Source organism: Drosophila albomicans, unplaced genomic scaffold, assembly GCF_009650485.2.
Source record: "Drosophila albomicans strain 15112-1751.03 unplaced genomic scaffold, ASM965048v2 utg000375l_pilon, whole genome shotgun sequence".
Lineage (NCBI taxonomy): Eukaryota > Metazoa > Arthropoda > Insecta > Diptera > Drosophilidae > Drosophila > Drosophila albomicans.
The window spans coordinates 14,872-25,134 of record NW_026263651.1 but is presented as its reverse complement, the minus strand read 5'-3'; the positions used below and the strand labels follow the sequence as shown (position 1 = coordinate 25,134).

Here is a 10,263-nt window from a genome sequence, read left to right as displayed (position 1 = left end):
AGCGCCCCCTTGGAATTCACACCGCAGTGTACCCAACATTTTGCCAAGGGCCAGTTGTTTGGACTGGACACTTTCCTCCTGATTGGGAGCGGAGGGCCCACTAAAAACCTCTTCCGGATTTTTTGGTTATCTCGCAACCGGTTGATACGTAGCCAACTTCCACGCTTGAAGTATAATCCCTTCATTGTTCCGCTTTGGGCACTACCCACAGGGCCATCCACGATTACTCTCCCGGAAGGGCCGCCACCAAATACCAGGACGGGACAAGTCCGCAGGCAACCTGGTTCCGCGCGTAACCAGAAAATCACCTCTGGCTCATGTGTGATCGATATTTGCTTACATATAGCTACAATTTAAACTCCAAGACAGTTAACGTTGGCTGCGCAGTACCTCCTAATCGCACCTTTTACGAATAGAAGTGGCGGGTCCACGTGGTTCGGCTATTCTTTACTACATCCGACCCCTTTGCCGCCAACCAACACGGCCAAAAGTAAGATAGCGGACAGTAGGAATCTCGTTAATCCATTTCCCCTGCGCGGTCACTGAATCTGATTGAACGAGGCATTTGGCTACCTTAGAGAGTCATAGTTACTCCCGCCGTTACCCCGCGCTTACTTGAATTTCTTCACTTTACATTCAGAGCACTGGGCAGAAATCACATTGTGTCAACACCCGCTAGGCCATCACAATGCTTTTGTTTTAATTAGACAGTCGGATTCCCCAAGTCCGTGCCAGTTCTGAATTGATTGTTAATTGATAATCGTTATAATTTAAAAGAACTAGCTGGTTGCCCAACTAGTATTCTTAAAAATTTTAGCAAGAAAGTTCCACAATTGGCTACGTAACTAAACTATCCGGGGAACAAAGAAACTACCATAAATGATAGAAAACTCTATTTACCCAGAACGAGCACATAAACCATGTATTGTTTCCCAATCAAGCCCGACTATCTCAATCTTCAGAGCCAATCCTTATCCCGAAGTTACGGATCTAATTTGCCGACTTCCCTTACCTACATATTATTCTATCGACTAGAGACTCTTCACCTTGGAGACCAGCTGCGGATATTGGTACGCCTGTTGAGAAGTTTGCGCGTGTCCCACCATAAATTTTCAAGGTCCGAGGAGAAAATATCGACACAACAGTATATGTCATGCTCTTCTAGCCCCATCTACCATATCTCTCTGCGAAAGACTTCCATGGTAGTACGGCTATAAAACAGAAAAGAAAACTCTTCCGATATCTCTCGACGGCTTCTTTATGGTCGTTCCTGTTGCCAGGATGAGCACGAGGCCCATATTTAATAACAAACGGATACTCAACAGGTTACGAATTGGAACCGTATTCCCTTTTCGTTCAAAAATTATTCAAGTTTTTTAATTATGACAAATATATAAATTTTAGTTACTTTTTTTTACTTGAAAATTTTCGGCTTTCGCCTTGAACTTGAGGACCGACTAACTCGTGATCAACCACTGTTCACACGAAACCCTTCTCCACTTCAGTCCTTCCAAGGTCTCATTCGATTATTTTGCTACTACCACCAAGATCTGTACCAATGACGGCTCCATGCAGGCTTACGCCAAACACTTCTAAGCACACCATTGTACCTTCCTACTCACTAAAGTTTCAAAATTTATATTACAAGTAATATAAATCATCTACTTTAGCGGTAATGTATAGGTATACAACTTAAGCGCCATCCATTTTAAGGGCTAGTTGCTTCGGCAGGTGAGTTGTTACACACTCCTTAGCGGATTTCGACTTCCATGATCACCGTCCTGCTGTTTTTAAGCAACCAACGCCTTTCATGGTTTTCTGAATGAGTTGTTAATTTGGGCACCGTAACATTACGTTTGGTTCATCCCACAGCGCCAGTTCTGCTTACCAAAAGTGGCCCACTGGGCACATTATATCATAACCTTAAACTTCATATCAAGAAAGTTAAGGTTCTTACCCATTTAAAGTTTGAGAATAGGTTAAGATCGTTTCGACCCTAAGGCCTCTAATCATTCGCTTTACCAGATAAGATTATTTTATACAACAGTTAAATGCACCAGCTATCCTGAGGGAAACTTCGGAAGGAACCAGCTACTAGATGGTTCGATTGGTCTTTCGCCCCTATACTCAATTCTGACAATCGATTTTGCACGTCAGAACTGTTTCCGGTCTTCCATCAGGGTTTCCCCTGACTTCAACCTGATCAAGTATAGTTCACCTCTTTCGGGTCACAGCATATATGCTCAAGGTACGTTCCAGTTAGAGGCATAAATAATATAAATATTATTATACATAACTATATAGAACGCCCCGGGATTGCGTTAATCAACTATAAATAGTTAAAAAACTAATCCCAATAATAGTCAAGTTAATTACGCTATTAGGTTTATATCCCAATAACTTGCACATATGTTAGACTCCTTGGTCCGTGTTTCAAGACGGGTCCCGAAGGTATCCTGAATCTTTTCGCATTGTTAATCATACAAGTGCTTATAATAAACATAAAAAAATCAATGATAATCATGCCATTATATAATTCCGAAAAATTAACGCACTGTACTCATATAATCTATCAGCACTTTATCAAATTTTTGAAATTTATTTTATGTTAAAATGCAAGCACTCTAATTTAAATAAACTCTTATCAAAATTGTTTGATAAATTCCATACATGCTAATAGATTACAATGTCCTTATATGGAAAAAATGCACACTATCGTTATAATATTGATTAAATATTACAATTCTAATGATGAATTTTTCCATAACGGATATTCAGGTTCATCGGGCTTAACCTCTAAGCAGTTTCACGTACTATTTAACTCTCTATTCAGAGTTCTTTTCAACTTTCCCTCACGGTACTTGTTTACTATCGGTCTCATGGTTATATTTAGTTTTAGATGGAGTTTACCACCCACTTAGTGCTGCACTATCAAGCAACACGACTCTTTGGAAACATCATCTAATAATCATTAACGTTATACGGGCCTGGCACCCTCTATGGGTAAATGGCCTCATTTAAGAAGGACTTAAATCGTTTAATTTCTCATACTAGAATATTGACGTTCCATACACTGCATCTCACATTTGCCATATAGACAAAGTGACTTAGTGCTGAACTGATTTCTTTTCGCTCGCCGCTACTAAGAAAATCCTTGTTAGTTTCTTTTCCTCCCCTAATTAATATGCTTAAATTCAGGGGGTAGTCCCATATGAGTTGAGGTTGTTTAATTACACTTATAGACAATTCTCTGCCTATTTTTGAAATATACTATTTTTTTCTTGAAGGTCCATAATATTCACAAAATTATTCTTTATACCATATTCGTTAATAAGAGGCAATTCTAGTTTATAAAATAATATATTTTATGCTAGACATTCCTCAATATTATTTGAAATGAATAAAGAACATATAATTCTTCAAATTTCTCATGCAACAGAGTTTTAGTATTTTCATTTATTAATTCATATTATGAATATCTTAAGCGAGAACTTTTTAGATTCACACTTATATTATCCAATAATATACAATGTGCTTAAAATTCCGAAAATTTTAAACAACTTATTTAGCATAGTCTTACAACCCTCAACCATATGTAGTCCAAGCAGCACTAAAAAATTAATTAAAGTACATAACAGCATGGACTGCGATATGCGTTCAAAATGTCGATGTTCATGTGTCCTGCAGTTCACACGATGACGCACAGTTTGCTGCGTTCTTCATCGACCCATGAGCCGAGTGATCCACCGCTTAGAGTGATACAATTTTTTTTTATTTCATTACGTCAAGAATATTTTTATTGAAAGAAATTAAAAAATACACCATTTTTTACTGGCATATATCAATTCCTTCAATAAAATTTTTTTTTTATACCTAAATTAAATGTTGCGAAATGTCTTAGTTTTACATAATCGATAATAATAAGATATATGACAAGTATATTTTAGCTAAATTTATTTATTATGATCAACATATGTAAAAGCGTTAACCTGCAAACAGGTACAACATTGTTTTTCTTTAGGTGTTGCGAACCAATGTATGCGCACTGGAATATGCACAATACATTTTGCAACGCATGTATATTATGGTACATATACACGCAGTTTTTTATTTTATCCAAAACACATAAAACACTCTTAATACAGTATATAATAATAATAATAATACATGACAAACGGTTTTTAGCTAATTTAAATTATTATATGTTGCATAATTGTATCTCATATGATTGAATAAAATATTTATATTTATTAGTTACATAATTTATTAAATATTGCAATTCCCTAAAAGAGAAAAACAAATTTAATTTATTAACGGTTAGATGCATTAAAACAATAATGATCCTTCCGCAGGTTCACCTACGGAAACCTTGTTACGACTTTTACTTCCTCTAAATAATCAAGTTCGGGTCAACTTTTGCGAAACAACCGCAACACACAAGGCGTCACAGTGATCACGTCCGGAGACCTCACTAAATAATTCAATCGGTAGTAGCGACGGCGGTGTGCACAAAGGGCAGGGACGTAATCAATGCGAGTTAATGACTCACACTTACTGGGAATTCCAAGTTCATGTGAACAGTTTCAGTTCACAATCCCAAGCATGAAAGTGGTTCAGCGGTTTACCCGGACCTCTCGGTCTAGGAAATACACGTTGATACTTTCATTGTAGCGCGCGTGCAGCCCAGGACATCTAAGGGCATCACAGACCTGTTATTGCTCAATCTCATTATTGCTAGACGCAATTTGTCCATTTAAGAAGCTAGTGTCCTTATAATGGGACAAACCAACAGGTACGGCTCCACTTATATAAACACATTCAAACACAATAAACATTTTACTGCCACCATGAATGAAGGCTATATAAGCTTCAACACCATAATCCTGAAGATATCTATTTAATATATTTGAGTCTCGTTCGTTATCGGAATTAACCAGACAAATCACTCCACGAACTAAGAACGGCCATGCACCACCACCCATAGATTCGAGAAAGAGCTATCAATCTGTCTTACACACTTATGTTCGGACCTGGTAAGTTTTCCCCGTGTTGAGTCAAATTAAGCCGCAGGCTCCACTCCTGGTGGTGCCCTTCCGTCAATTCCTTTAAGTTTCAGCTTTGCAACCATACTTCCCCCGGAGCCCAAAAGCTTTTGGTTTCCCGGGAAGCGACTGAGAGAGCCATAAAAGTAGCTACACCCAATTGCTAGCTGGCATCGTTTATGGTTAGAACTAGGCGGTATCTGATCGCCTTCGAACCTCTAACTTTCGTTCTTGATTTAATGAAAACATCTTTGGCAAATGCTTTCGCTTAAGTTAGTCTTACGACGGTCCAAGAATTTCACCTCTCGCGTCGTAATACTAATGCCCCCCAAAACTGCTTCTATTAATCATTACCTCTTGATCTGAAAACCAATGAAAGCAGAACAGAGGTCTTATTTCATTATCCCATGCACAGAATATTCAGGCATTTGAAGCCTGCTTTAAGCACTCTAATTTGTTCAAAGTAATTGTACCGGCCCACAATAACACTCGATGAAGAGCACTAATGCAGGTTTTTAAATAGGAGGAACATATAAAAAAAGTACAAGTACCTAATTATATATAAGAACTCCACCGTAATACGCTTACATACATAAAGGTATAGTACTAACTACAATTGTAAGTTGCACTACCCGTATGAAGCACAAGTTCAACTACGAACGTTTTAACCGCAACAACTTTAATATACGCTATTGGAGCTGGAATTACCGCGGCTGCTGGCACCAGACTTGCCCTCCAATAGGTCCTTGTTAAAGGATTTAAAGTGTACTCATTCCAATTACAGGGCCTCGGATATGAGTCCTGTATTGTTATTTTTCGTCACTACCTCCCCGAGCTGGGAGTGGGTAATTTACGCGCCTGCTGCCTTCCTTAGATGTGGTAGCCGTTTCTCAGGCTCCCTCTCCGGAATCGAACCCTGATTCCCCGTTACCCGTTTGCAACCATGGTAGTCCTAGATACTACCATCAAAAAGTTGATAGGGCAGACATTTGAAAGATCTGTCGTCGGTACGAGACCATACGATCTGCATGTTATCTAGAGTTCAACCAGTGTAACGATCTTGCGATCGCTTGGTTTTAGCCTAATAAAAGCACACGTTCCAGAAGGTCCGTGTTTTAATTGCATGTATTAGCTCTAGAATTACCACAGTTATCCAAGTAACTGTTAAACGATCTAAGGAAACCATAACTGATATAATGAGCCTTTTGCGGTTTCACTATTAATTCGTGTGTGTACTTAGACATGCATGGCTTAATCTTTGAGACAAGCATATAACTACTGGCAGGATCAACCAGAATAATGTTCATTTCATTATGTAAATATATTTTAAAATATAAATTACATAAATCTTCAAATATGTAAAATACATGACAACTCACAAATATTTTTGAATAACAAACGATAATATTCAATAATTGTATATATATATATATGTTATACTTGACATGTACTATACGAATGTGGCCATAATTAGATGGCATTCACGTTCGCTAGTTATAATTCACAATTGTTTATATAAATATATATATACTTATATATAAAATATATATGCATATAATCGTTCAAAAATATCATTTTATTTCAACTTACTAAATATATTATATCACCACATGCATATTTTATAATTTAAATTCAATTAATTGAATAAAAAATTATTTTATTTTGATGACAAATGTTGAAATTTTATAAAAACCCCGTCCACAATAGTGTCCTAGAGGATTTTTCAATTATTTCACAAAAATTAATTCTTTAGCTACGAAGAACACCGTCTTCTTTTGAAATAGGACATTTAATCATTATATGCTATATATAATAGTATAATTATATAACCATATAATAGTACATCATTTTTATATCGGATGAGACCTAATAATTAATTATGAAATGAACATAATTATTCTTTAATATGCAAACTGAAATATTATGCGTCCAATACATATATACCGTGCGTGATGAGCACCACACTGGCCATCCATGTATAGGGTTTTTCAAGTCAGCGATCGAACTTTCGAAAGTGAACAGAACGTGCCGCATCGTGTGCTCCGTGTGAGAACATAGGAAACAGTATAAGAACTTACACCGGTACAGAGACGAATTTAGATCTGTCCCTGTCTTGGGATCATAAATGCAACAAAGTGCGAAATAATTTTAGTGACTGAGTGGACACTCTATAATAATAGGTGAAAAATCCGAGGGTTTTTCCAATTGCAAAAATAATACCAAACGTGCGTGGAAAAATTTTCCAAAGCTTTTGAAAGCTATCGAGCCTTTTTAAAGCTTGATGCACGGGAGCATGTATCGGATACTTTACCCAAGTCGTGAGCCGCTGCGTGAAAAAGTTCCAAGGGGCTTTATAAGACTCTTAAAGCTAAAATAAAAGCTCGGTATCAGCGTTCTCTAGCAAAGTCGCGGGAAAACATCACCTCAAGGGAGCACGATCATCGAAATAGCAAAAAACATCAACGCTAATCCAAGTCAACGAACCATCGCAGCTATAGCAAAGGACACAAAACGCTGTTGTTCGGTGGCCAGCTGTTTTTAGCAAAGTCGCAAAACAATCACCCAAGACACCGAACCATTGAAAAATAGCAAAAGAACATCAAACGGCTTGGCGCAATCGAAACTCCTCAAAATTCGAATCAGCGTCAGTTCTCACATTGAGCTGGCAAGCCCAGGCCGCCTAGAAAGAAGGGGCAAAACATCCAAATAATACAAAAATAGTTGACTCCAGGCGACTTCCGAGCCTGGGAGAAAATAAGCCGCGAATGCCGAAAAAAGCCGATAAGCGAGGGACAAAGGCCAGCACCAGCGAGGTGGCAAGGCCAAGAAGCTGCATTAATAAGCAGACTTAAAAATAACTCATTTCGGACGATCCTTATTCTGAGGGACGATGATGAAACAATTCTTAGTGATGATTACGAAAGAGGACACCAGCTGCTCCTAGACATCCAAAAAAAGCATGACCAAGAGAAAAGCACCCAATGGGAGAAGGTCAAGCCACCGCCAAATCTTTCATCCGATGTAATCAGCCATCAAGGGAACCCTATCCCCAAAGCCATCTTCTGGCGCCTTAGGGCAAAGATGTAGAGTCACCATACCAAAGCCAGCCAGAATAACTTCATTCCGAGTCGATGGAAACCGCCCAACAAGGATGCCTTTACCCAAACTAAAGACTTTTCTTGAGCGAAAAAAAAATCCACCACCTTTCAACCCCGAGATGAAAGCCGCGCCTACCGGGTGGTCATCAAAAGCGCCTCCACCACTCGGACCGATTGGAAGACATCAAAGAGGGGCACTCGGCCCCGCCCACGGGCCACAAGGTCAGGGAGTCCACAATCCCAATAAAAAGGGGTACAAAAGAAAGCTCTAAAACCTCTTCTTCGTTAAGTCTGGAAGCCGGCCAAAAACAATAAGGAGGTATACCAGATCCAAACGGGATATGCAGCACCCATGTTCCAGGTTTGAACCGCCCGATCAAAAATTCAAAACGATGTCCCCCAATGCTAAACCGCGCCAGGCCTTTCGGGCATTGACCCCAAAGATTACTTTGCCACCTCGACCATCGCTTGCAGTCAAGTGTGAACGAGCATTCCACTGCTCGGAAATGCAAAAAGAACCGCCAGGTGAACCGGCTTTCTGCCTTTAACTGCCAAGGGCCCACCATGCCGGCCTCAGACAAAGGGCTGTCCAAGGCTTACAAGAGAGCGAATAGAGTGTTTTTGCCCCCAGGCCGCAACCTCCACGTTACCAAGGGGCCGCTCCCCAACCTCAGCAAGATCGGACCCCCAACGGGCAAGCAGAATCGGACCCAAATGTTACTATGCCAAATACAAAGCCAAAGAAACGGCTGCCCCACAATATAACATCCTTTACATCCCAAACCGCCAACTTAAATCCCACAAAGCAATCCCTTGACCGCGGGCAATGGCCAGAATTGGAGCCCATGTTTGAGCGCCATGATGGGAAAAAGTCATGGAGTCAAATGACCCAAATGCTGGCACCGTTTGCTAAAAAATCATTATGCAAACGGATAAACATAAACATGCTGGAACGCTAAACGGCCTGGATAAAAACGGCCGGCCAGAAGTGGGAACAGAACTTTATCCACACACACAACCACAGACATACTCCTCATTCTCCGAAAACTCCACTTCCTCCAATAGATCATACATTCCGACTTCACGGGTATGTTAACATCATCCACGCTGACCACCCCTAGGGCCCAGAGCTCATTTGGCCGGAGCCGCCAATTATTATTCATAACGGGGCTACAAGTACAACGAGGCTGAGTACCTTAAGTAAAAGACCTGGGCGTAACAATGTGCCAAACTCAATTCTCGCCAGGCCCACAAAGGCGGACCTTACAGTCGCCGCGGTCTACCTCCCCCCCAGACCACAGGAGTCATTCAGAAAGGCATTTGATCTGCTTGCTGAGCCACGTCTGGTAACCCAGATTTCTAATTGGGGCGGATTTCAACGCAAAGCACCGAGGTGGGGATGCCGGGTCAGGCCAACCCAAAAGAAGCGCCACTACTTAGCGGTGCATCCCAAGCGCAGGAGCATCGTATGCCAACAACCAACCAGCCGAGAAGCCCCAACCTACTAGGCCAAACAGATCGACCAAAATTCCCGACACCTGAATGCGCCCCGTCCCAAAGGATTGATAAGCTTGCCGAAAGTTCTCGTTTGTCTTCTAACGCGGACCCTTTTCTTCCGACCAACAGCGCAGTGGAACTGCGGCGTTGAACCTACCCTGCACTGAGAAAATGCTGCCAACATCCCCAGGATGTCAAAAGAAAGCACGAGGACTGCAAATCCTAACAAGCCTGGGCTAACGGAAAATGTCAACCCATGCAAAGATCTTTTTTACCACCCACTGAGCAAAGTGACAACGCCATTCGACGAGCTCACGCGCAACACATGCACACACGCAGCAGCAAACATGCTTCCCCCAGAACCCCAATCTCTCCAGGACTACCTAACCGAGGGGGTTCCTACACCCTCTTGGTTCTTCAGAGGATCGCCTCGCTAGGTAGCTGAGAAGAGACGGTTGCGAACGATATGGTTCCTATCAAGAAACTTCCTAGAGATAAAAGGGTATTTAAACAGAGCCGCAAAGCAGGCTTAAGCGATAAGGTCCTAAAGCTCAGGCAGATGCCGTTTGAAAGAGTTCCTGGCCAATGTTGCAGCCTGAGACCACAGCACAACCTTTTGCAGGGTC

The 10,263-nt window shown here is 40.8% G+C and overlaps 2 non-coding genes and 1 pseudogene across 2 annotated transcripts; all 3 read right to left on the bottom strand.

Annotated features, from left to right (window-relative positions):
* Positions 1-452: 452 nt before the first annotated feature.
* LOC117577182 (large subunit ribosomal RNA) lies at positions 453-3,225 on the bottom strand (annotated as a pseudogene).
* A 354-nt stretch (positions 3,226-3,579) lies between these two features.
* LOC117577218 (5.8S ribosomal RNA) lies at positions 3,580-3,758 on the bottom strand. Its single transcript, XR_004573087.1, has one exon. It is a non-coding gene; the product is annotated as a 5.8S ribosomal RNA (ribosomal RNA).
* A 577-nt stretch (positions 3,759-4,335) lies between these two features.
* On the bottom strand, positions 4,336-6,340 carry LOC117577139 (small subunit ribosomal RNA). The gene has a single exon (XR_004573053.1). It is a non-coding gene; the product is annotated as a small subunit ribosomal RNA (ribosomal RNA).
* Positions 6,341-10,263: the final 3,923 nt, after the last annotated feature.